Source organism: Bombyx mandarina, chromosome 02 (genome assembly GCF_030267445.1).
Source record: "Bombyx mandarina strain Sakado chromosome 02, ASM3026744v2".
NCBI classification, from domain to species: Eukaryota; Metazoa; Arthropoda; class Insecta; order Lepidoptera; family Bombycidae; genus Bombyx; species Bombyx mandarina.
The window spans coordinates 5,340,116-5,361,473 of NC_143209.1; the positions used below are offsets into that span (position 1 = coordinate 5,340,116).

Below are 21,358 nucleotides of genomic sequence, written 5' to 3' on the forward strand. Positions count from 1 at the left end.
GGCTCCAGGTAGTATGGATGAAATCTACTCCGGTAGCGGGCGGTGCGATGGTAAAAACGAGATGCCGGTATCATCTCAAACAATTCCTCAGAGCACTTCCCATGGAACAAACTGTACAAAATACAGAGGGAACCGAAGTCCCTCCGCAGACCCAGAGGTTCCAAACGATCTGTTTGTGTACGAGAAGAGCTCGGGATCAGTACAGAGCTGCAGAGGACTGGGTCTGTAGTGCTGCAGTATAGAACAGAGGCTAGATGTAGGTCGGATCTGTGTCTGTTTGTGTACGAGAAGAGCTCGGGATCGGTACAGAGCTGCAGAGGACTGGGTCTATAGTGGTGCAGTATAGGACTAGAGGCTAGATGTAGGTCGGATCTGTGTCTGTTTGTGTACGAGAAGAGCTCGGGATCGGTACAGAGCTGCAGAGGACTGGGTCTATAGTGGTGCAGTATAGGACTAGAGGCTAGATGTAGGTCGGATCTGTGTCTGTTTGTGTACGAGAAGAGCTCGGGATCAGTACAGGGCTGCAGACGACTGTTGATTTGATTTTTTATTCATTAAAAGAACAGGAACAACCACTTGATATTTACAAGTTGAACATCCCCTGTGGCATCGCCCTAAGGGTCTGTATAATCAGTGCAGAGCAGGTGCGGCAAAACAGAGCCGGGCCATCTCTAATTATGTGGCAACACCGTGTGTACACCTATTTAATTGTGATTACGGAACCCTTTAAGTTGAACGTAATTTAGCCGCCAACCCTTTTCGGGCGACGCTTAACTTGCATCCGACGCTATAATTAGTTAAAATATCTTTTTTTTCTCGTTTCGCGTATTGCTGTAATTGAGTCGACTATTATCAAAGCCGGCAATCTGACTTTTGGATAATTATTGGTAAATCAGAAAAACGAATTATTGACTTTGTATTCCATTGGCAGTCACAAAACTCTTCGGAACAACATCTTAGATAAATAATGCAGGTTTTGAACCGTATTCTTTGAAGGAGACGATTATATTCAAATCAATCTGTATTGACATATCAATAACATTTTTTTTTGTCCAAATGCACAGATTGCCACCTTTGATAATAGACGACTCAATTGTTTTACGGAATGTGAAGGCTCTGCGGTGCAGAACGATGCCTCCAATGAACACTATTCTAACTAAAAATTTTGAAATTTTCGTTTTTCATGCAAATCGCTTCACCATGTTAAAAGTATTACAATTAATCATTATTGATGGGGTTCGAAGCAAGAGTAAATCAGCTAGTTACACAAGAAAAACCATAGATATATCTGCAATAATAAAGATTTTATCAACTTTTTTCGTTTAAACGCTCCTCCTGTAAATCTACGAATTTGGAGTTAGCGTAGTGTTCATTGGAGGCATCGAGAAGTTAGCGGTCCTAACTATTGCGCCGTGGGTCGTGGGTTCGATTCCCGCGTCCCGTCATTTTTCTAGATGTTTCTTATTTATATATATGTGTATATTTAAACGTATATAAAGACTATTTGGCGGGAACTCGAGGAGTGAAGTTGTGTGATTTGTTTTATTTTGTCTATTTAGTGTTTCTTCAGGTTTAAATGTGTAATAACGGTGGTTTATTAACTGTTTAAAATATCTGTAAAAGTGCGCAAATGTGGGAAAATTAAACAAAGCCGCTGGACGTAACTTCTCGGGATCTTCCAAAAAGTCCACTGAAAAAATCTCAGTAAATGTCCACTATTTTACTGAAATTATATTTCGTCTCCTCTCATTTCATTTCACTCCATATTATAATTTTTCATAAAAATAAAAATATAAATTAAAACAAGACTTGACCTAAAGGCCTTAGTTACCAGGTCATAAAATCCCTTAAAAAAACGTATATAAGTATGTTTATCAGTCTCTCTGGTACCGATAGCACAGGGTTTCTCAATCTGTGGTACGCGTGGTTCTACTAAGGGTTTACGTTAGTACTGGCGGAAATACTGAGAATTTAAAATAGTTAAGCATTCTATAATGTATTTTGCCTCTAAAAATATGTAGTTTTAAATGAAGCTTATAACTAATAAATCACTCAGTAGATACCTACTGATCGATAGATCTTAAGAGAAATGATACGCATTTTCAGGGGTAGGTATGGAGTCATCAGGGGAGAGAAGTGCAAAGTTTTTATTAAGGGGCACGGGAACGAAAGAAGGTTGAGAAACACTGACCTAGTACATACGCACATCGGCTTTTGTACATACACACATAGATATAAAATTTTATACACGTAGATACTATATTTATATTACAATTTAAGCAAATAAAAAAATTATTTTTCGTCTTCCTTCTAAAATCCGTTTGCCGCGTTTCGTCTTTTGCGTCTACCCTGCATTTAGTAATGAGATTCCGCACAACGCTCTCTATCGTCGAGTAGCGGAAGTAATCTTAATTAAATTTCTGCCGTGCTGTAGCGTTGCAATATTCCGCCGGAGGAAGGATATTGAAATATAACGAACTTGTGTCACAGCTATCAAGGCGTGTTGCGATTTGAGCGGCTCTGTGTATGTATGTATTGGTTTTATGTGAGACGACTCATTTAAAAAACTTTGTTAAAATTGACATTTTAAAAATTCATATTCAAATATTTGTAAGGTATTCCGAAGGTATTTCCCACGTCACTTCAAATAAATGACTTCAAAGAGCCATCTACCGTTGAACAGCTGAAACAAAAACATTCCTCGTGCCGATAACAGATGGCGCTGTTCCCAAAACGCTCGCATCGATACTCCGCCCATGCATAGTTTATAACTAACGTTAGGGGCATCATAACACTCCCAGAGCGATGTATATTACTAAATTGCTATCTCCGTGCGACGGAATGGCATGTAAAATATTCACTCTCACGGTAACTGCTTTTGTTTCGGACGTAATGAACGATCGGCCCTGGCGGGTCTAGGGAGGGGGGCGCGGAGAGAGGGGCACTCAAGAGAATATTCTCGCAGTTACTTTCGTTATGTTGGTAGCGCGGCCGTTGATTGAGTTTGGAATTGTGTTTGTTAGTGTGGCAGCGCTGACCGGTAATTCGATGTTTGAGAACATCGTGTTTTATTTATATTACCTATATGCGAATGTTATATTATTTATTATGTGTCTGCTACCTACGTGTAAAGTCAGATTAAGTTTCTGTGAGAAGTTAAAAGGGAGATACTGCAGAACAGTTATGTAGGTATTCCGGTTTTAAGGGTGCATTGTTTTTTTATTGCTTAGATGGGTGGACGAGCTCACAGCCCAACTGGTGTCAAGTGGTTACCGGAGCCCATAGACATCTACAACGTAAATTCCGCCACCCACCTTGAGATTTGCGGTAGGCAGCGGCTTGGCTCTGCCCCTGGCATTGCTGAAGTCCATAGGCGACGGTAACCACTCACCATCAGGTGGGCCGTATGGTCGTCTGCCTACAAGGGCACTAAAAAAAAAAATATAAGTTATAAGGTCTCAGTTTTTAACAGTACAACGGCTTCCCCGCGCTTCAAACCGAAACGCATTACTGCATCACGGCAGAAATAGGCAGAGTTCTCTGACACTCTTTTTCTCCACTTTATCACACTAGGTGGGGTCAGCACAGCTAATTTCTATCTTCCATTCTCTTCTATCAGCTGTCATTTCGACACTCACTCCTCTCTCTCATATCGTCATTCACACACATGTCTTCTTCGGTGGACCTCTTCGCCCTCTACCTTGCACTACCATTTCCATACATCTCCTAGTCACATGCATCTTCTTTCTACGCGTCATATATCCATACCACGCTAACCAATAAAACGGTTCTCTGACATTCAACGATAATCTATACATATAAAAATGAATTGCTGTTCGTTAGTCTCGCCAAAACTCGAGAACGGCTGGACCGATTTGGCTAATTTTGGTCTTGAATTATTTCTGGAAGTCCAGAGAAGGTTTAAAGGGTACATAAATATGAAAATTCTCGGAATTAAATAAAAATAACAATTTTGTTTTTGATTTGATGTGTCCCCCGTCAGACGGATTCCTTTTGTTTGTTTTAAGTTTATTTTATACAAGAGTTTAAGTCTTTTATTTATCGATTGAGGCACTACGAAGTTTGCCGGGTCAGCTAGTAATTAATATAATAATAATTTATTTGTTTCTCTCTTAAAGGAATAGTACAAATACAAAGGGAAATTAACCTTATAATTTATTTTGTTAACCCTTTGAAAGAGCTGGAGTCTGTACTAGGTTCAAAGACTTGTATTACTGATCTCCAGGCTCCCTCCTTCTTAAGATAGGATTAGGTTAGGTTAAGTCATGAACAGATGCTGTTGAGAGATCATTCGGTGTTATCATTTAAGAAGATCATTATGCGTGTGTGTGTGAGTGTGTGTATTGATAAACACGTAGCAAGAAAGAAAGTATTCAGTGGTAGGGGGAAGCCAGCTCCCTTGAAATTATTCTTCGGCACTGGCGTCCACTCCATAAACCGATGCAGGCGGCGATATCTCGTCTCCGATCTCTCGGGCGTGACGTCAAAAATTATTTACGAACGATAAATATTACGGTTTTCGTCGCCATTAAATACAATATACATTCTAATGATGTTTCAGCGTCAGTTTTTTTTTTTTTAATGATAATTACGCGTCGGGAGTGTACAAAAAAAAAAGCTTTTACGACCCTTTTCGTATTTCATTTGTAAATGCTTCGTCGTTCTAATTATTCAATACGTGACAGAGAAATGGACTTGAATTGCGCTGAGAAGAATTCGAAGAAATCGGCAGTGATGATCATATTATAGTAACGTTTAATTTTTATATAATTATAGAAGTCGTCGTGGCCTAAAGGATAAGACGTCCGGTGCATTCGTGTTGACCGATGCAACTTTTTTTTTTTACCTAAACTGATAAGCCTTGAGAGGCTATTTCAGCGTAACCATAACTAGTAGGTGAGCTCACGGGGCTCAAACCTGACGACGTTGCTAACACGAACCCTAGCAAAAGCCGTGCTTCGCAGAATCTACCACCGGATCGGAAACGCGACCCACTGAGAAGATCCGGCGAGAAACTCAGTGGGCTGTGTCTGAGGGTTAATTTATTCGTAGAGCCCTTCGTAAGCGACGGGTTCGACGAGAACGATGACCGGTGCTTGAGGTACCTAAAAGCACCGTTAGTGGATCGGGAGGATCCGAAATGACGAGTTTTGGGCGACGTCGACTGCTTCCCATCCTGTCCGCAGGATCGGGAATGTAGTTACCGGCGGCCACGATGAGAGAGTTCTCGTGTCGTGCCGCTTTATCGAAGTGGTGCATCGATGCCGACTATAGATACTTACTGATGGACGATGGAACGGTGTTCGAATCCCAAGCGGGTACCAATTTTTCTAATGAAATACGTTCTCAACAAATGTTCACGATTGACTTTCACGGTGAAGCTCGTGTAATAAAAATTAAACCAGCAAAATTTATAATTTGCGTAATTACTGGTGATAGGACCTCTTGTGAGTCCGCACGGGTAGGTACCACCGCCCTGCCTATTTCGGTTTCAGTTTGAAGGGTAAGGCAGCCGTTGTAACTATACTGAGATTTTAGAACTTATATCTCAAGATGAGTGGCGGCATTTACGTTGTAAATGTCTATGGGCTCCAGTAACCACTTAACACCAGTTGGGCTGCGAGCTCGTCCACCCATCTATGCAATAAATAAAAAAACCTTCACTGACGCCCCAGCATCGCATATCTGATTCCCCCAAAACTCGCAGACTTATCTCCGAGTTCTGGGAACAACAAAGAACATATTAACAAAACATTACGCACACAAAGTTTGAGCAAACCGCCGCGGCCGCCATACGCCATTACGTTACCGACCGATAAACGTCAACCCTTGTCAGAACGTGCACAGAATCGAACCGCGGAGCCGGTCTCATTAGTCAGCGCACCTTGCGGCTCGTTCTAGTGTCGGATATTAACGCAAATAGATATCGGTCAGGTTGGTCCTTGTTTGGGCGTTTTGAAATTTGACTGTCGCCTGTGGCTTACGAGGTAACGTTATTGAATACGACAAATATCTGTTGTGTGGTGACGTGTCTAATGTGAGGACATAATTGCGAAGTCTCTTCCAAACACAAGTTCGGTATTGAGATAAACAAGATATTGGCAATGACTGGAGAGCTCCGACGATGTATTTGCTGGTGGTAGGATTTATGAGTCCGCACGGGTAGGTACCACCGCCCCGCCTGTTTCTGCCGTGAAGCAGTAATGCGTTTCGGTTCGAAGGGCGGGGTACCCGTTGTAACTATACTTGAGACCTTAGAGGCTTATATTTCAAGGTAGGTGGCGCATTTACGTTGTAGATGTCTATGGGCTTCGGTAACTACTTAATACCAGGTGAGCTCGTCCACCTATCTAAGCAATAAAAATATCCACCAATAAGATACCAGCTTTTATCGGAGCAGAACTCATCCCCGCGGCTTGCAATCAATGCGCTCATCAACAATGGGCTTTCAGACATATGACACTTATGGTTTATCCCAGTCTTTCCCAAAGTGGGCGAATAACGCCCTCCTGCTGGCGCTGCTAGCCTAAAGGGGGGCGGTAAGAGACCGAAAAAAAAGGGGGGTGTTGAGTAAAGGCTTGGGAGGCGATTTGTTATTTCATCTATAAGGACACCGACTGAGCTCTCGCTATAGTGGTTTTTATTGGTGAAAAAATGGGGGCGCTAAAAAATAATTTATTCTCAAAGTGGGCAGCAGACAAAATAAGTTTGGAAGTCCCTGGTCTATCCTGTGACTCATCTGCTGGTGTCTCTGACATCGCTGGCCATTCAGCATCAGCTAAAAATGAGCACGTATGCTAACAAAGATTGGTTGGGAACATACTGCTCCAATGGTCCATTGGAATTAGCTTCAAGATGGCGAGATCTTCCACGTCCTCCAGCCAAATAATATTCGAACTGCGCTGGTCTTTTGCCACCAGGGAGACAGGGAGCACTCCTCCACACAAAAAATAAGTTATTTCCTTTTTTTTATAACCCTAATAATACCTATAACCGTCGTTAGAGGTCATTTGCTGATATTTATGACCCCTCGTAACCTTTTAATGTCACCGTAAGTGTTATTCCACGTTGACCTGTTACAGTTGAACTATTATATTAATTAATGGCGTTGCTGTTTGTATGTCCGTCGGCGTAACACTTCAGAGAGACTGAAATGATTTGGCGATTAAAACGAAATTAGAAACAAACCAATCTCTATCTAGGAGAAATGCATAAGAGATTTAATTGAATTATTTTTTAAAATTTCGCTGCTATGTATTTTTATACCTATATATACTCATCCTATTGTTTAAAAAGGTTTTGTCGTGATTTTCACGCGATGTAGTAATGCGTTTCTAACTACATTGCCGATCCTGCGAACCGAACGGTAAACAGTCGACGTCGCCCAAAGCACGTCATCTCGGATCCTCCCGATCCACTAACGGTACTTTTAGGTACCCCAAGCACCGGTCATCGTTCTCGCCGAACCCGTCGCTTGCGACGAAGGACTCGACGAGTAAATTAACCCACAGATACTGCCCATTGAGTTCCTCGCCGGATCTTCTCAGTTGGTCGCGATTTCGATCCGGTAGTAGATTCATTCGCGAAGCAGCTACTCTTAAGTTGTTAGGTCTCCTTTGGAGGCGCTCGGGTAGCTGTCAGCAAATCCCACCCCTCCTGGCCGAGCCCTTGCACGCCCACCTGCCCTGGTAAAACTGAAAGGTCTCCGGGCCAACAGTAATCTCTCAAACATAAAAACAATATATCGAAAAAACTAAGTAATACATATTCCAATGCTGTTCCGTGCAGAGTATGTAGAAAACACACAAAAAACAACAAAACAGAGTATTAACTAATAATGGTCCTGGGTCTCTGCTCGATTACACGTCGCCAGCGTCGCGACCGTAAATCCATGTGTGGTCGATTAGATTTGCGGGCTGTCGATCGGAGTGTAACGTTCTTATGTCGAGAATATATGAGGGTATATTTCTAATGCGGGGGTGGGTAGTAATAGAAAAGAATTAAATTTGTATTACGAATTTGTTTTGTTATTAACCAACAGTTTTTTTTTTATTGTTATGTTGGTAAATAGGCTAAAGCTAAAGGCCCTTAGAGATTTTTTTTTCTGCCTATTCTAGTAGGTAACATCGAGGGGCTTACTAGATCCGTAGAGCGCGTAGGTGAGCTCACGGGACTCAAATGGTAGTAGAAAAGAATTGAATTTAAATCACAAATGCATATTCATTTCGTTATTACTAACAGTTCTTTTTTTTTAATTGTTATCTTGGTAAATAGGGTAAAGTAATGTGTCTTCTTGTTGCCCTTAGATCAGATTTTTTTTCCTGCCAATTCTAGTAACCTCGAGGCGTTATACTAGATCCGGAGAGCGAGTGGGTGACCTCAAGGGGCTCTGACTGGGTGACGTTGCTAACACTAGCCCTAGTAAGAGCAGCTTTTACTGCTGGAAGGACGTTTGCCTATTTCTGGCGTGAAGCAGTAACGCGTTTCGGTTTGAAGGCCGGGGCAGCCGTTGTACTGTTAAAAGATAGACCTTAGAACTCATGTCTCGAGGTGGGTGGAATTTACGTTGTAAATGTCTATGGGCTCCGGTAACCACTTAACACCGTGGGTTAACAAGGTGGGCCGTCAGCTCGTCCACCCACATAAAATAAAACTACATATTATATACATTTTAATTTTAAGTTCCATTCGAGGTATAAAGAAAATAAAACTGGAGGTTTCGCAACAACCCACGGTCATTCGGTAACGTGCGATTTGCGAACTTATCGTGGTACACTTCATTCACGGTTGTTTGCATAAGAATTAGTGTATTGCGCAAACGAACGCTCTGAGATCGTGGTCAATGAATAATAAAAAATATATTATTTTTTGGATGTTATTACAAAGCTAAGTCGTACACTGTGTGCATTACTAACAAAAATCTTACGTTACGGACGTTTTTTCCCGGTTAGAGTACCCCTCTGCATCGTCACATAAGGAAATTCGTTCCAAAAATAATAATAAAAGTGCTTCGCAGAATCTACTACCGGATCGGAATCGCGACCCACTGACAAGATCCTGCCAAGTCCAAGAAACTCAGTGGGCTGTGTCTGTGGGTTAATTAATTAATTGAGCCAGGCAAGCGACGGATATGACGAGACCGGTGCCGCATAGGGTCTAGTGGCCGCCTGACGTCACTCCCTCGGGTCATATCTTCAGTAGTACATCCACTACAAGGAGTCATATGGAGAGACTAATCGATCTCTTTCTTTGACGTTTCTTTTACTTCATCCGTTTTTGGTTTTACGAGTGAATTAACCCTCAGACACAGCCCACTGAGTTTCTCGCCGGATCTCCTCAGTGGGTCGCGTTTCCGATCCGGTGGTAGAATCTGCGAAGCACGGCTCCTGCTAGGGTTCGTGTTAGCAACGTCGTCAGGTTCGAGCCCCGTGAGCTCACCTACTAATTAATGTTACGCTGATATAGCCTCTCAAGGCTCTCAGCTTAGGTAGGAAAAGAAGAAAAAAAAAAGTTCAATAAGTATCATTTGTATTTTATAATCACAAACATTTACAAGTAAAATTTAGATTATCAAAAAACCAGAACGATAAAAAATATCAAATTTCATTCGTGATACTAAAAGCTTACAAAAAAATTTCCAATCATTAAAAACATAATACACTCGAACATATTAACCTCCTTTTTTAATAGTCGGCTAGAAAGACGAAATATAAACACATCGTGAAACTTCCCCTATTACGAGAAGTCGATCGCGAGTCGATCACAAAAAAACAAAAAAAAAACCGATAGTATCGTTCGATCGAAATACGTCTCCGAATGTTCACGGTTGCTCAGACGTGAAATATAAACGACATCCCTTCGGGTCGCCGGAGCAAGTACGGTCGCCGACGACAGCTGTACTTAATGACGTCTCGAGAAATAATCCGAAAAAGAACACACATATCGAATTCTCGTGCTGACGGTACCTACTTAAGAGGTCAAGAAACTTTGTTTTAATTGTAAATATTAAGCCTATTAGCACGAACCGTCGAAAAATCGTCTCTGTTGAAGCGTATAGAGTGCGTCGGAATATCGACTATGAGCATTTTGATTATATTATGTAGGTATGCATTGTGGTGTCTTAGCGCGCTCATGTTTGTAATAAATTAATAACTTTTTTAAATAACCATTAAAAATTATTTGTGTACCGGGCGTCTTATCCTGTAGGCTACGACGACTTGGACGCAGTGCTATGTTTGTATTTAATTTTTTCCCCTACCTATGCTAATAGTCTTAGAGGCTATTTTAGCTTATCCTTAACGTGCTCACGGGTCTCAAACCTGACGACGTTGCTAACATTAACTCTAGCAAGAGCAGTGCTTCGCAGAATCTACCACCCGTCAATTAAGTGGAATATGCATTTAATATCGTTTTTTCTTATCTTGTTTCAGGTAAAATGAAGAAGGAGGTCAAGAACAATCAAGAACGAGTTTTAATGTAAAATAATATAAATAAAAAATACCCTTTCTGCTTACGTAATTGAATTTCAATCTCATTGTTTCACAGATAATTTCTTCTAGATTTACGAAGAACACTAAAAAACAGGAAACAAGTCAAACAGTCGTCTCTTGCATCGTAAAATAAGTGCCGTAAAACATAATCTTACGATGTACGAGATTGAATAGCAACGTGCTGCCATCTATGATTGAAAATTGGAACTGAACTATTAGAAAAGGGACAACGCTGTAATACGTTTTCGAAACTGGGAAGCTTCTAGATTAATGTGCAGTGACGTGCCCTTGTCATTCTTCAGGCCCTGTGTATTTACAACTACTGGACGGAGAACTGATAAGGGCACGCCGTGTACTAAGTCGTCGTGGAGGACATCAGCGCTCAGTGACATAAGAAAAATCAATTTAAAAAAGTATTATTCCTAATTTCCTACTATGCGTAGTAGGCCAGCGGCACTCAAATGACATATTCGCCTATTCATATTAAAAGTGTACAATTTCCAAAAATATTCGAAATTGAGTTAAAATGCGTAAGCATTTGGTATCACCAGTATTTTTCTCATAAATAATGTCAAAAGAGCATAGTTTAGTTTTACATTATTTTTTTTTTAGTTTACCTAAATTTTGACTACTATTAACAAAATTAATACATAATTTTATCTTACTTTAAAAGACAGATAATGTAACAGGTAAAAACAAAAAAAAAATGTTGCAAATATGTTTAATATTAAAAATATTACATGTTATACCTTTAAAAGACTCTGCTGTAAAATTATTAAGTTTTGAAATTATACAGTTACAATGCGAGAAGACTATATCACAGTTAAACGTGTGGCAAGATTTACTAATACGATATTTTTATCTAAGGTGCCCCGAGTCAACTGCACATTCGCAACTCTAGGGTAGGTGAGGGTAAATATAAGACTATTCACTAAATGTAAACTATACTGCGGTTAATGTATTAATTATGTATAAATTATTAGTTATATATAAATACATTTTATTGACTATTATATCATAATTTAGTTTAAGGTAATTTTATTGTCAGTTGTTGTTTTTCTCGGGGCTAACTTTTGTTTTGTTTAAATTTTGAATTGATCTATGTTTCAGATTTTAATAAATACTCTTTTTTTGGTTTTTATATTTTACTTTATGTGTAGTGTAACGTTATTTTATTTTTATTTTTTTTATTGCTTAGATGGGTGGACGAGCTCACAGCCCACCTGGTGTTAAGTGGTTACTGGAGCCCATAGACATCTACAACGTAAATGCGCCACCCACCTTGAGACATAAGTTGTAAGGTCTCAGTACAGTTACAACGGCTGCCCCGCCCTTCAAACCGAAACGCATTACTGCGGCAGAAATAGGCAGGGCGGTGGTACCTACCCGTGCGGACTCACAACAGGTCCTACCACCAGTAATAAGTTATTTGATATTAGTGTAGTTGTGAATCTGTGATGCTGTGTTTTTCGGTAATTAAAGGAGGGACATGCTCCAAGGACTTTTCATTGCTCCTTTAAAAATAATTGTATTATGAATGGATTTTGTTGAAAAAAAAACTAGAAATAAAATCATTGTAAAAGTGTATGTTTTTAATGCGAAATAAATTCTCCAAAAAATCTGTCTTTTGTTTTACTTAGGTAATTATTATTTCGTAACCACCACTATGAAGTTTTTTTTTTATTTTTTATTTCTTAGATGGGTGGACGAGCTCACAGCCCACCTGGTGTTAAGTGGTTACTGGAGCCCATAGACATCTACAACGTCAATGCGCCACCCACCTTGAGATATAAGTTCTAAGGTCTCAGTATAGTTACAACGGCTACCCCACCCTTCAAACCGAAACGCATTACTGCTTCACGGGAGAAATAGGCGGGGCGGTGGTACCTACCCGTGCGGACTCACAATAGGTCCTACCACCAGTGAAAAAGTCATTCTCAATCCACAGTAATATTTCGATCCTGTTTGCAACAGTTATTTGGCTTAAGCGACATTACGCAAATTTACAGGAGAGCAATTTACACTTTAAAATTTGAAAAAAAGCTTTTTGTTTATTGCCCTTGTAGGCAGACGAGCATACGGCTAACCTAATGGTGATTGGTTACCGTCGCCCATGGACTTCAGCAATGCCAGGGATAGGGCCAACCGTGAACTGCTCTCCACAAGCCTCGTTTGAAGAAGGACATGTCGTAGCGCTCGGGAAGCACCGTGAAGGGGAGATCATTCTAAAGCCGGATGGTACGTGGCAAAAAGGACCTCTGGAAGCGCACTGTGGATGACCGCAGTGGCTCCAGGTAGTATGGATGAACTCTACTCCGGTGGCGGGCGATCATCTCGAACAATTCCTCAGAGCATTATACTTGTACTTCAAACGAGGCTTTTGGAGAGTACTCAACGGCATACAGCGGCTTGGCTCTGCCCCTGGCATTGCTGAAGTCCATGGGCGACGGTAACCACTCACCATCAGGTGGGCCGTATGCTCGTCTGCCTAAAAAGGCAATAAAAAAAAGAAGTTAGGCTGGTGTCAGCAAATTCTCACAAGTCGAGGCCGTGGGCTCGCCTAGCGGTCGGCTCTTAGCTAGAATAGTAGTCCTTAAGGCTACCGGTGACAAATGACACCATTAGCGCCAATATCAACCTCATAAAAATCTTATATTATTAAATTCATACATGTTCCGTTAAATAAAAAATTAAATGAGATTAAATAAAGTCTGAACAACATTTATTGGTTACTAGCTGACCCGGCAGACTTCGTAGTGCCTCAACCGATAAATAAAAGACCTAAACATTTGTATAAAATAAACTTAAAACAAACAAAAGGAATCCGTCCGACGGGGGACACATCAAAGGAAAAGATATTCCATAAACATAACTCAAAGCTATACGTCAATGTCAATGAATTTTGCTTGTCTATGGGTGTCATCGTAACGTGGGGTAAGTATCTACAGTCGGCATCATTGCGCTATTTCGAGAAGGCGGCACGACCTGAGAACCCTTTTCTCGTGGCCGCTGGAAACTACATACCCGATCCTGTAGACCGAATGGTAAACAGTCGACGTCGCCCAAAGCACGTCATTACGGATCCTCCCGATAACGGTGCTTTTAGGCACCATAAGCACCGGTCACCGTCCTCGTCGAACCCGTCGCTTGCGACGAAGGGCTCGACGAGCGAATTAACCCATAGACACAGCCCACTGAGTTTCTCGCCGGGTCTTCTCAGTGGGTCGCGTTTCCGATCCGGTGGTAGATTCTGCGAAGCACTACTCTTGCTAGGGTCAGTGTTAGATACACTCCGGTTTGAGCCCCGTGAGCTCACCTACACACGTTAGAGTGAAGCTGAAATAGCCTCTCATGGCTATCAGCATAGGTAGGGAAAAAAAAGTGACGTGGTGTGACAATATCGATTATGTCAGTTTTAAGACTTTTGGCGGGAACGCAAAGTTGTCTGAATTTATTTATTGAAACGCCATAATAACGGCGGTTTATGAACTGTTCATCGCCTATCTGTGGAAGTATTTTTAATACCCTGAGATGGTGCTCCTTACTTTTTTTTTTATTGCTCAGCTGCGTGAACGAGCTCACGGCCCACCTGGTGTTAAGTGGTTACCGGAGCCCATAAACGTCTGCAACGTACATGCCGCTACCTACTTTGAGACATGAGTCCTAAAGTCTCATTTTGTAACAGTACAACGGCTACCCTACCCTTCAAACCGAACGGTATTACTGCTTTACGGCAGAAATAGGCAGGGTGGTGGTACCTACCCGTGCTTACTCACAAGAGGTCCTATTACGTAAACTATAATTTTCCGGGTTTGTTTTCTATTAAACGATGTTATTCCTTCACCGTGGAAGTCAATCGTGAACATTTGTTAAGTAAGTATTTCATTAGCAAAATGGATACCTGACTGCGGGATTAGAACACCGTTGCATCGCTACATACGAATGCACCGGACGTCTTATCCTTTAGGCCGCGACGACTTCATACCTCTCCCCAACATATAGATTATAGTTCGCGACATACACAATGGTTACAGATGAAAGATTTGCGCAAGGCCTATTAGCGGACGAATTGGAATCACCGTAGCATAAGCCAGACTATTGTGTGGAGGGTGAAAGTGCTTACCACCGACGGAGGGGAAAACTTTTATATGTACAATTGAGGCAGACCTCATGTCTCAAGGCCTATGTCCGTGAACTTGTTCACCCGCTCAATCTGTCTATCTATGTATATATAAAAATGAATTGCTGTTCGTTAGTCACGCTAAAACTCGAGAACGACTGGACCGATTTGGCTAATTTTGGTCTCGAATTATTTGTGGAAGTCCAGAGAAGGTTTAAAACGTAGATAAATATGAAAATGCTCGGAATTAAATTAAAATAACAATTTTTTATTTTTCCATTGATGTGTCCCCCGTCGGACGGATTCCTTTTGTTTGTTTGTAGTTTATTTTATACAAAAGCTTAGGTCTTTTATTTATTGATTGATTGAGACTACGAAGTCCGCCGGGTCAGCTAGTAAATAAATAAGAATGTCGATAAAAATAACAAAAATGGAAATTATACACACAAAATGAATAAATCTTTAGGTGTCATTGATTTAGCTCCAATTTCGCACATCGGACCAACACTATTCTAATTAAACACATAGGTAATTGACGAAATGAATAAAACAAACGCATTACGTTTCCATTATGAAGTACTAGCGACCCGCCCTCGCTTCGCTTCGGAAACTGTAATTTATTATTGATTTCTCCACTATTTAATGGATGTTATTATACATATAAGCCTTCCTCTTCAATCACTCTATCTATTCAAAAAAACCTCATCAAAATCCGTTGCGTAGTTTTAAAGATTTAAGCATACATAGGGATATAGGGACAGAGAAAGCGACTTTGTTTTATACTATGTAGTGATTATCGAATATTTTGTAGCTGAAAAATGCCTCTGAGGTTAAAATATCTATTTTGTTGCGTGGCGTTCGTCCTAGCTGGAACCGAAGCCATAGTCTTATTCAAATGTACAATTACAAATTTATTTTAACCTAAATGTCTCCATTTGGGGGAGGTCTATTTCCAGCAGTGGACTTCTGTGGGCTAGTGGAATAGAATAGAAATATCATTAAAACATCACTTGTGGAATATCTATACAAGTTATATCTACCGCTAGTTCAAAATAAATAATAGTTTAACAAAATTAACAAAATACGCTTTTATACAAAAAAACAACTAAAAAATAGAAAATAATATGTATGTATACATATATATAAATATAAATAGAAAATAAATATAATATGTATATATTATTATATGTAATGTTTACTGTATGCACTAGGTTTGTGTTCCTAATTGTTCTTTCCTTTTGCGGGCCTACTGGAAGAGATTTCAACATGAAATAACTAGTGCCCTTGTACTCTGTATCCTTATTGTAGTGTTTTTCCTAACAGCTGTGTGTACAAAGCATGTTAAATAAATTTTAATAAATTTGAATTAAAAATAGTGTAAGAAACAATTATTTTATTGTAAAAAAAGCGTGAAGTGCTTTTCAGGATATTATCAGCATAACCCTTCTACTCATATCTGTTTTTAGTTGGATTTTCTATAAAAGCGTATTTTTTTAGTTTTTCTAAACTATTACTTATTTTTCATTTATTAGTTGAATTTCAATTTTTTCATTATTTTTCTTAATATTGTATTGTCATCGGTCCTTAATAAGTATACCAAATTTCGAGTTAATCCGACGTTTTGAAGGGTTCAAAATAATGTTCAATGATTCCGTTACATACTAACATACTTTTTTTTTTTATTGCTTAGACGAGTGGACGAGCTCACAGCCCACCTGTTGTTAAGTGGTTACTGGAGCCCATAGACATCTACAGCGTAAGTGCCCGTGAACATTTGTTGAGTATTTCATTAGAAAAATTGGTACCCGCCTGAGATTTGAAGGGCGGGGCAGCCGTTGTGACTATACTGAGACCATAGAACTATATCTCAAGGTGTGTGGCGCATTTACGTTGTAGATGTCTAGTTTGAATCTAAAAGACAACTACCATTTATAGTTAAGATTGGTCACGTCTTTCAGCCTTAATGTTTAAAAAAAACACATAACATTTCTGTGCACTTATTTGTACTGTGGATATAACGACCCAGGGAAGATCTTCCACGAGCGGGTGATATTGCTCGGTAGACCGACGTCCGAGCTCACCTCTAACCTGAGGATGCAACGGTGCTCGAACCCCGCAGGCGGGTACCAATTTTTCTAATGAAATACGTACTTAACAATTGTTCACGATTGACTTCCACGGTGAAGGAATAACACCGTGTAATAAAAATCAAACCTGCAAAATTATAATTTGCGTAATCACTGGTGGTAGGACCTCTTGTGAGTCCGCGCGGGTAGGTACCTCCGCCCCGCCTATTTCTGCCGTGAAGCAGTAATGCGTTTCGGTTTGAAGGGTGGGGCAGCCGTTGTAACTATACTGAGACCTTAGAACTTATATCTCAAGGTGTGTGGCGCATTTACGTTGTAGATGTCTATGAGTTCCGGTAACCACTTAACACCAGGTGGGCTGTGAGCTCGTCCACACATCTAGACAATAAAAAAAAGGTAGGGAAAAAAGTAGATCCTGTTATTCTGTGGTCGATGTCCTTGGACCGCTTACGCGACTGTTTGACGCGCGACTCCTTCGTAGCCGATAAAAAATTCTAGAGAAAAAATACCAAACTTTTTTTTTATTATTATTTAAATCTAGACGTCTAGTGTTTGGAATCACGTTTTTTTTTTTATTTTGCGCTTCAAAAAAGAAAACATACTTTACTGAACTTTGATAGAACAGAGAAAGGAATAGAGCGGAAACGTTTTGTTTTGTTTTTTTATTTTTACAAATTACATTATATTATTTAATTTCAACAATATAATGTTATTTTACATATTGAATAAACAATTTACGTAAATGCCTATGAGCATTGATTAAATTTTTAGATCATAGATTTCAATTAGACATTTTAATCTTACACAAACAACTGTATACAATAGACATCTACAACGTAAATGCGCCACCCACCTCGAGATATAAGTTCTAAGGTCTCAGTATAGTTACAACGGCTGCCCCACCCTTCAAACCGAAACGCATTACTGCTTCACGGCAGAAATAGGCCGGGGTGGTGGTACCTACCCGTGCGGACTCCCAAGAGGTCCTACCACCAGTGATTACGCAAATTATAATTTTGCAGGTTTGATTTTTATTACACGATGTTATTCCTTCACCGTGGAAGTCAATCGTGAACATTTGTTGAGTACGTATTTCATTACGAAAATTGGCACCCGCCTGCGGGATTCGAACACCGGTGCATCGCTCGATACGAATGCACCGGACGTCTTATCCTTTAGGCCACGACGACTGTCTGGAGATGGTGTTCGTTTAACTACTCTAGCTCAGGTTCTAACACCACAGATAATACACATAAATTGGTTATAGACAAGCAACTCAAGCACTCAACAAAAATGTTTACGGGCGTCGGCCACTAGATGGCTTCGCTTCGATTAGTTTCTCATTGCTCCTGTAGATGGCAGTAACATATTACCTATCCTATATTTTATTTTTAATGAAGGGTTTTGTAATTTTTTTACAACAAATAAAGACTTGTATGATTTATTATTGTATTAATTTTCTGTGTTTAGTTATACAATAATTAAATGCCTTAACTTTAACGGCATATAAGTTTAGGGTTATCCGCTACAAGATGTCGCTAGTTTCCAAACAAAAAAAAACTTGTCCTAAAGTATTGAAGTTTCAGGGTCCTGTCTGACACGTGTAGGTAAGAAATCTTACTAGTTATAGCTATAAGAATATAGCTCTTCAATAAATAATAAATTTAGTTATAAAAATAACTGGGCAAAAATAGCGCACGGTATAATAGCGTGGCATGGATATGTGATGCGTAGAGAGAAGATGCATGTGACTAGCAGATGTATGGAAATGGTAGTGCAAGGTAGAGGGGGAAGAGGTCGACCGAAGAAGACATGGATGCAGTGTGTGAATGACGATATGAGAGAGAGAGAGAGGAGTGAGTGCTGAGATGACGGCTAATAGAAGAGAATGTAAGAGAAAAATTAGCTGTGCCGACCCCGCCTAGTGGGATAAGGTGGAGAAAAAGAAGAGGAAATAACGCACGATCATCCGGCTCCAATTATTTTTATTTATTACTTAGGTGGGTGAACGAGCTCACAGCCCACCTGGTGTGAAGTGGTTACTGGAGCCCATAGACATCTACAACGTAAATGCGCCACCCCCCTTGAGATATATCTTTTGAATACAAGTATGTTAAGAAAACAAAATAAAACATTCCCAGCGACATCATCGATCCATGCGAGAGGGAGGGGAAGGTATCCGAGGAGTGCTGCAGATGCGGCAGCACCGGCACGCGGGGCTCCAGCAGTCTACTGGCGCGGCCGTGCAAGGAGTTCAGCTCGCTGTTCTTCGACACCACTAAGCTGATAAACATACTTATATACGTTTAAATATATACATATAATATTATATATTGATGATAAACACCCAGACAAAGAGCACAACAAACCTGTTCATCATACAATGCTTGCCCGATGCGGGAATCAAAGCCACGACCCTCGGCGCGACAGTCACAGCCGCCAACCACTACACCAGCGAGTCAGTCTTAAATAACTTTCTTCTTCTCAGTCGGACACTCTTGTCAGAGTGGTCGTGGTTGCGCTGACGCTGTATGTGCAGTAGGACTCATTAGGTCACCCATGTTCCCGACGACCGCCCTTCAGGCAATGCGCCTCCAGCTCTGGCGGTTCGAAGAGTTTCGAGTACATTCGACCATAGTAAACTCAGTTGCCTTCTTTATTAGGTCAGTCCAGCGGGTCGGTGAGCGGCCGCGTGATCTTCTGCCTTCCACCCGGCCCTGGACTACCAGTCTCTCCATCGAGTGTTCTTTTCTGGAGATGTGACCAAAGAATTTTAAAACCCTCAGCTGCACAGTTGACGAAAGTCGGTCTTTGATACCGATATCTTTGAGGATGGATGCATTGGTGCGGAATGCCATCCATGGGATCTTTAGGAGACGTCTTCAGCACCACATCTCAAGTGCATCGATGTTACGGCGATCTTAGAGATCAGGTTTCGGCTCCATAGAGAAAGATTAAATAACTAAATAACTTATGTGACTTTAAATACATTGTCACTATTCATCAGAACAGAACATTCAAAGAACGGACGTCTTCACCCGTCACGTAAATAATACTAAACTTAAAAAAATAACTAAATAACTTAAAAAAAAAGGTCACAACACGCAAACGGGAATCTTTAACGGGAACTTTCACGCAACACCGACATCGTTAAAAAGTTTAGCCGCCAAGACCGGCTCCACGGATTTCGTTAGCCGGCTAAATGCGTTTCCGTTGACTCGAAATACCCGAGGGCTGTACCAATTAGTGAAATCCGGCTCAGCGGTCCATTGTCGACACGACGGCGAGAGGCAGCCCTACACAATGTGTTTAAAAAAATATTATTATGTATACACGTTACGATATTAAGTATTTTAAATAAGGAATATTCTAGACGTATCTTTTACTGGCCAGAGAGGGCACACGTCGCTAAGATTCTCTGAAAATTCTGTATAAAAAATTACATTATTGAATTTAATATTAAAATGGTGATAAACAAGGAAGGACGGAAATATCATCGTGAGGCTTGTCATGACCGGTAAAATGGATGGAATACCATACCGCAACGCTCCTGATTCTACATCTTCTAACGCCCTTGACACTGTCAGAGATAGAAACAAATGAAGAAAAATCCTGCAAGAGACAGTGGTACCGAAGGGTGGACACGACCCTCAGCATTGAGGAATACTACGCAAACAGCCTTTTTTTTACCTACGAGGTCCCCGCGCCTAAGGGGCGCGCGGGGTATGTGAGACTTGACGATCTGCAAGGTGTTGGGAGCAGACCTCGGGCCCAAGGAATTTTAGGGCCCACCCACTAAACGACTCCCCTGCACTCTTACACCCGACGTCCGATCTCCGTACGAGGTCAAAACCCGGTCAGAGTTGGGGGGTTCCCGCGGTCAACACTACAACCAGACACGCGGCGCCACCCCGAAAACGCCCGACCGACGGGTCGTCGAGGCGATAGTCGACGACCAACAACGTCAGTCTCCGCGGTACGGCAATCCTACCAGGCCGCCCGGGCGATGCCGCTGGTGTTCCGGGATACCCCGCTTGGCCACAACCAGCCTGCCGGGTCGGAACGCGATACACCGCCGACCGGGTTGCTCTTCCACAGTATGTTCGGCGACGACGGAAATGCGGACCGCATCGCAGTCCGCAGCCGCCGACGCGTCGTCCCGTCCTCCTGGTGCCAGCGCGCTAGATTGAAGGTAGCGTGCGGCGCAGCCTCAACCCCTTTAGGCCGCCCCGTGACCATCACTGGAAGGAGACTGCCTCCTCATAGAGGCCGGAGCTGGACAAACGACCTCCTCCGACCCCCGGCTCGGCGCGGCGGCGGCACGGCACCGAGATGGGAGAGAAGCTCTCCATCTCCCGCTCCGCCGCCTCCTTCTGCGAGATGGTGGACTCGCAGAAATCGAGCATTAGCTGCCAGGACTCGTCGTTGCCGAGCATCGTAGCCACGACGGTCGGAAGCGACATACTACGCAAATAGCCTAGTCTAGCATAAGGTTGAGCCAAAAATCTTCATTCAAATGATAACAAAAACTGTACAAAGATTGAAATCAGTTAAAAGAAGCGCGCGTATGTTTTCAGTGGGAGAAAACTTTTTTTTACTACCTATGCTGATAGCCTGAGAGGCTATTTCAGCTTCTCCTT

At 41.4% G+C, this 21,358-nt stretch overlaps 1 long non-coding RNA gene across 1 annotated transcript in view; it reads left to right on the forward strand.

Moving 5' to 3' along the window:
- LOC149503411 (uncharacterized) overlaps window positions 1–10,633 on the forward strand; it is a 36,070-nt gene extending 25,437 nt beyond the window's left edge. Inside the window, exon 3 of the long non-coding RNA XR_016324301.1 lies at window positions 10,452–10,633. This is a non-coding gene — a long non-coding RNA (uncharacterized LOC149503411). The remainder of the gene's footprint in view (window positions 1–10,451) is intronic.
- Window positions 10,634–21,358: the final 10,725 nt, after the last annotated feature.